The following is a 7,021-nucleotide window of genomic DNA, read 5'->3' as shown; positions in this document are numbered from 1 at the left end:
AACCAAACCTTGGAGCTCCAGTAACCATTTACTGTTCACATCAGTGTGTTATTCAGATAGATCAACAGTATGAATCTCTCTCTTTTATTATTCTTTTTATTGTACATAAGCAGACTTGCTGTTATTACAAGCAAAGAATAAACTGTCTCTTAAAATCAAAGAGACACTTATATATATATATTACTGTATAAAATGGCATCATTTTTATTTTGCATACTTTAATTTCAGAGCAAAATAAACAACAAAAAACACAATAAACAACATCTAACCCCACTCCCAAATAAAGGATGGGGACAGGGCCTGAGGGCCTTATACCCTATCTTACACACAAGCCCTAGGAGTGAAAATAATCACTAATGATCAGCAGATGGAGCCAGGTGGGACAGGGCCACTCAATGCTGCTGTGGGAACCATAGGGACACTATACAAAGCTCACAAGTTCTGTAGGTAGAAATGCCTAATCTACTTCTTCCATGCGAGATGCATCCTCATCACCCTCAAGGGGGGTGGATTTCATCAGGAACAGCGATAACTGGGTTCCTCAGCTGTCACTTCATCTTCATCACTGCCTAAGCCCAGCTTGATCATGCGGTGGATGTGGTTGGAGTGGGTCTGGGGATCCTCAAGAAAGAAGCCGGAAGATAGCAGTGCAGTTTCAAAGAGCAGGACCACTAAGTTCTTGTCAGCTTTGTCATTCTCGTCTGCTTCAGACTTCTGTCTCAGTGTCTCCACGATGGGGTGATCTGGGTTGATCTCCAGGTGCTTTGGAGCCATCATGTAGTCTTTTGTAGAATTGTCCTGCAGTGCCTGAACTTTCATGATTCATTCCATTATTGGCCATCCAGCCATGTGTACTAGTCACAATGAAGCAGGGTGAAGACTCAAGTCTATTGGAGATTGTTACCTTCTCAACCTTCTTATCCAAGATTTCTTTCATAAACTTGTTGTTGTTAAGTGCCGTTGAGTTGGTTCCGACCCATAACGACCCTGAACACGGTTTCCAAGGCTGTAAATCTTTACGGAAGCAGAAAACCTCATCTTTCTCCCAGGGAGCAGTTGGTAGTTTCCAACTGCTGACCTTGAGATTCGCAGCCCGATTCGTAACCGCTATGCTACCAGAGCTCCTTGTAGAAGTTCTCAAACTTGACCTTGCTCTCTTCCATTTTCTTCTTCTCCTCTTCATCCCCTGGTAACTCTAGACCTTCCTTGGTAACTGAGACCAGGCTCTTCCCATCAAACTCCTTGAGCTGCTGCACACAGTACTCGTTGATAGGCTCAGTCATATAAACTACCTCAGCCCCACTTCCCTACTTGCTCCACAATGCAGAACTGGCGACTTGCTCTTTGCTTTTACCAGTGATATAATAGATGGACTTCTGGGTTTCCTTCATGCGTGAAACATACTCAGAGAGAGAGGTTATTTCATCTGCAGCCTGGGTAGTGTGATAGCGCAGCAGCTGAGAAAGGCGTCGCTGGTTAGTAGGGTCCTCATGGATTCCAAGCTTTAAATTCTTAGAGAATGCCTCATAGAATTTCTTATAGTTCTCCTTGTCTTCTGCCAACTCAGAGAAGAGCTCAAGGAACTTCTTGACAATGTTTTTGTGGATAATCTTCAAGATTTTGCTGTGCTAGAGTATTTCCTGGGAGATGTTGAGGGGCAGGTTCTCGGAGTCCACCACACCTCGGATGAAGTTGAGATACTCTGGTATTAACTCATCATAGCTGTCCATGAGGAACACATGGCAGATATAGAGTTTAATGATGTTCTTTTTCTTCTTATTCTCAAAGAGGTCAAAGGGAGCCCGGTGTGGAATGAATAGCAATGCCCTGAATTCCAACTGACCTTCTACATAGAAGTGCTTCACTGGCAAGTGGTTTTCCTAGTCATTTGTAAGGCTCTTATAGAACTCCCTGTATTCCTCCTTGGTAATGTCATCAGGATTTCTGGTCCAAATGGGCTTGTTCTCATTTAGTTCTTCACAGTCAATGTTTTTCTCCTTAATCTTCTTGGTCTTCTTTTTCTTGTCCTTACCACTATCACCTTCCTCATTTGAGCCTACATCTTCAGTCTTAGGCTTCTCCTCTTCATGCTTCTCTTCTTCTTCTTTCTCACCTTTCTCTTCCTCTGACTCATCATCACTGACTTCCTTTTCTTGTTCCTTCTCCAGATAAAGGGTGATGGGATAGCCTATGACCTGTGAGTGTTTCTTCACTACTTCTTCCCTCACCTCTCCTCTAGGTACTCTGTCTGGTCTTTAAGGTACAGAATCACTTTGGCACCCCAACCAATGGATTCACCGTGGTCAGCATGAACAGTAAAAACACCATCAGAAGACTCCCACGCATATTGTTCATCATCATTGTGCTTTGTGATTATCATTTTCTCTGCCACCAAATAGGCAGAATAAAAGTCAACAGCAAATTGCCCAATCATGGAAATGTCTGCACCAGTCTGCAGAAACTCCATAAATGCTTTGGTACCAGACTTGGTAATGGTTCCCAGATTGTTTATGATATCAGCCTTGGTCATGCAATGCTGGTATCCACCAGTTAGAGTACATTCCTGGGGCTTGGGGATGATATCAATTTTCAGTTCTTTATCACTATCTAACTTGGAAGGATCTGTCAGGCTCTCATAGCGAATCTTGTCCAAGGCATCAGAAGAAGCATTTGAGATCAACTCCCAGAGAAAAATTTACTTGTTGGAATAGAAGCTATTGATGATGAGTGACATGAATTGGGCACTCTCTGTCTGGAAGGCAAAGGTCTCCACTTCCTCTTCTCCTCAGGCATCTTGAAGAGGAAGGGCTGCAAGTTGCCGGAAAGTGCTGAGTACAGCTCACACGAGGCTCAAGGCTACACAGTAGAACTGTTTCAAAGGGTAATTTGAAACATACATATGATTTATTAACTTCCTAGGACTTCCATAAACAAATTATCACATATGTTATATAGTTTGGTGGTGGTGGTGGTAGTGTGCCATGGAGTCGATTCCAACTCATAGCAACACTGCATAGGATTTCCAAGGCTGTAAATCTTTATGGGAGCAGAAACCTCATCTTTATCTCACAGAATGGCTAGTAGTTTAGAAATGCTGACCTTGATGTTAGCAACCGAACTCATAACCACTACACTATCAGAGCTTCTTTAAGAATACAGAAATATATTCTCTAACAGTTCTGGGAAGCCATACATTTTAATCAAGGAGACAACAGGGCTATGCTCCTTCCAAAGACCCCAAGTGAAAATCCTTTGACAGCTATTCCTTCCTTCCCAAACCTAATTAGACTATCTTCAATTTCATTGATTTTGTTATACATTGTCTAGAAGCTCCAGTACAAAGTTTGTTCATTACTGCGTGCCTATTATCTACAATGTTGTTGTTGTTAAGCGCTGTTGAGTCAGTTCCTACTCAGCGACCCTGTATAGGGTTTCCAAGGAGGCTGATGAGTTTGAATCACCAACCTTGATGTTCAAACAGATCTTGTGGTCCAGTACATTATCCTGCAGCACAACACTAGGATCTACAATAGTACCTTTATATTCCTGCATTCCTTAAGTAAAACAAAGCTACTGTAAATATCTTGCTTTCTATTGCATTTTGCTGTGAAACATCTTTGGCGTTTACACAGAACAAAAAGCCAATCAATGGACGGCAGAAATGGGTCAGAGCCATGCCTTCCAATACAGGACTCTTGGTGGTTGTTGTGTTGTAAAGTGTCACTAAATTGGTTCCAGCTCTCAGAGAGCCTGTCTAGAGTTTCCAAGAAGCTGCTGCCACCAGTGGCTTTGAACCACTGACCTTGTGATTAGCAGTCCAGTGCATATCCTACACCACTATACCAGGACTCCAGAATCTACGTCTATTCTACATTTATTCACTAATTCAACAAAATATTCAGTGTTAGGATCTGTTAGAGTCAATGCTGTCAGTGAATGAGGTCAGTAAAATAAAATCTTGATTTGAGTGATTAGGCCTATTGCAAAGAAAGAGATGCAAAACAGATGCATGTTTTGTAAGACAGATACAAGACTCAGAGCACTTTCAAAAGAGAGGTTTTGAGGAAGGAAAACAGATTGGAAATCCTTCTACATTCTTCATGGCAGCATAGCTGTGGGTGCAGTTGGGGGGCACTAAAGACAATGACTAGCACGGTTCCTAAGTAGTTACTACTTGTAATTCCAGGAGCATGACCCTTATACTATGTCAACTATCATAACTGATGATTATATTTGGGATTTATTTGAGTCTACCACTTCCTCTATCTAAAGAAATATTACAGATACTCTTTTCCAAGGATTGATTTTAGGATTTTCTTTATCAAATGAATTAGCAGATATTTATCTAATGACTCTTGAGTTTAAGCTTTGTTCGTAAATCTGAAGACCTAAGAAGACCTATCAGGCATGATTTCTCCCATTATAAAATTAGTCAGTAGCATTATCTACATCTCTCATTTCTTACTTATTACTTATGTAGAGTCACTCAACAAATATTTATTAAGCTCCCCTGTGTGCCCAACACTGTTATAAGACACTGGGAATGAAACCAGGATTGTTCAAGTCCAGAGGTGCCTAGAAATACATACCTAACAATCAACTTATGCAAACCCTATGGAGCACAGTTATACTTTTAGACATGGGGCCACCAGAAGTCAGAATCAACTTGACTGTTGATTTTCATTTTTTGAGTACAGTTCAACTTGGTACACTTGAGGGTGTGTTCTCTCAGAATTCGAACACCAAAACCAAGGTGTCAGCAGTTCCATGCTCTATTGAGAGGAGCCTCCCTTGCCTCTTTCTAGGTCTCCTTTAGGCCACCTTGGCCTTCTTCAGTCTGTGGCAGTCTCTGCCTCCATCTTCCCATGACCATCTTATGGAGTCTTCTCCTCTTCTTATAAAACCCACCCAATGTCACTGGGTGGATTCTGACTCATAGCGAACCTGTATAGGGTTTATGAGAACAGGCAAGTGAGCTTGAACCACCGACCTTGTGGTTAAACCAACTTTGCAGTCCAGAGCATTAACCCATACCATCACATTAGGGCCCACTATAAGGACCTTATGTTATCTTGATTATATCTGCATAGACATTATTTCCAACTGAGACCATAGTAACAAGGATCAAGTGTTAGGACTCAACATATCTTTTGAAGTAGAGGCCATTCAACATATAATAACATGAGCTGAACATATAGATTGGACTTCCAGCACAAACTTGTTATTATCTCAATAATTTTCTTACAGATAGGTGTCAGATCTGAGGATATTTTATGTTAGTAGACTAGGATTAAGTAAGCCTTATAAAACATGGTTCCTCAAGTTTAAACTGAGATATATAATCATATTCTGAAAAAAGATCTTCAGTTTCTTTTGTATTTCTCAAATGAAAACAAAGCAGATATTCATATACCTTCCTAAAATACTTCTACAAGTCACTGATGTGTGTTGCTACTTAAATCAGAGACAAAGGGAACAGATTTCATGAGGCAGTCATGGTGAAAATATCAAATTTTATGATTTGTCACAGATTAATAAGCAAATAATATTAAGGCTGTGCAAACTCTTTTTCAATAACTTGAGTGGTTATTCAAGATGACACAGAGAATGTTTAGCAAAAGAACAAAAACTAATAAATACGAACGTCAATCTGTGAACTGTGCTTCATTAAGTCTTTGTACACGAGCAAAATTGGAGTAAAGCACGAAATAGTCATTGTATAATAACTAGGGACATGTGTAGAAACATTTTCAAAGCGCTTTTTGTTGTTAAGTACCATCGAGTCGATTCCGAATCATAGCGACCCTGTGTAGGGTTTCCAAAGAACAGCAGGTGAGTTTGAACTATTGGCCCTGTGGTTCAAATTGACCTTGCAGTCCAGTGCTTTATCCCACAGCACCACTGCAGGACTCCATGAAGTCAGATCTGACTCATAGAAATCCTATGTACAACAGAACAAAACACTGCCCAGTCCTGCATCATCCTTACAATTGCTGTTAATCTTGAGCCTATTGCTGCTGCCACTGTGTCAACCCATCTTATTGGTGGTGTTCTTTTTTGCTGTGACCTTCTGCTTTACCAAGCACGATGTCCTTCTTCAGAGACTGACCCTTCCTGTCATTATGTCCAAAATACGAGAGACAAGTCTTGCAATACCTCCCTTCTAAGGAGCATTCTAGTTGTACTTCTTTCAACACAGATTTGTTGGTTTTGCCTACTTTCAATATTCTTTGCCAATACTATAATTCGAATGTATCAATTATTTTACAGCCTTCCTTATTCGTTGTCCAACTTTCACATGCATATGAGACAATTGAAAATATCATGGCTTGAGTTAGGTGCACCTTAGTCTTCAGACTGAAATTTTTGCTCTTTAATACTTTAAAGAGATCTTTTGCAGAAGATTTGCCTAATGCAATATATTGTTTCATTTCTTGGCTGCTGTTTCCACGAATGTTGATTGTGGATCTAAGTAAAATAATGTCTTTGATAACTTCAATCATTTCTCCATTTATCACGATGTTATTTATTGGTCCAGCTGTAAAGATTTTTGTTTTCTTTACATTGAAGTGCAATTAATACAGAACACTAGTGTCTTTGATCTTTATCACTAAGTGTTTCAAGTCCTCTTCACATCCACCAAGTAAGGTTGTGTCATATGTATATTGCAGGTTACAAAAGAGTCTTCCACCATCTTGATGCCATGTTCTTCTTCATATAACCCAGCTTCTTGGACTATTTGCTCAACGTAGAGATTGAATAAGTATGGTGAAAGGATACTATCCTGTCACATAACTGCTGGTTTTAAACAATTCTGTGTCCCCTTCTTCTGTTTCAACAACTGATTCTTGGTCTCTGTACAGGTTTCTCGTGAGCTCCATTAAGTGTTTTGGTATAGCTATTCTTTGAAATATCATCCATCTTTTCATTATGATCTACACAGTCAAATGCCTTTGGATAGTCAGTGTGGCATAAGTAAACAATCTTCTGATATTCTCTGTTTTTAGCCAAGATTCATTGG

At 40.2% G+C, this 7,021-nt stretch overlaps 1 pseudogene; it reads right to left on the bottom strand.

Annotated features, from left to right (window-relative positions):
- Positions 1–457: 457 nt before the first annotated feature.
- On the bottom strand, positions 458–2,779 carry LOC102835890 (annotated as a pseudogene).
- Between the last annotated feature and the right edge of the window lie 4,242 nt (positions 2,780–7,021).

Source organism: Chrysochloris asiatica, unplaced genomic scaffold, assembly GCF_000296735.1.
Source record: "Chrysochloris asiatica unplaced genomic scaffold, ChrAsi1.0 scaffold00021, whole genome shotgun sequence".
NCBI classification, from domain to species: Eukaryota; Metazoa; Chordata; class Mammalia; order Afrosoricida; family Chrysochloridae; genus Chrysochloris; species Chrysochloris asiatica.
This window is presented reverse-complemented; position numbering and strand designations above follow the sequence as displayed.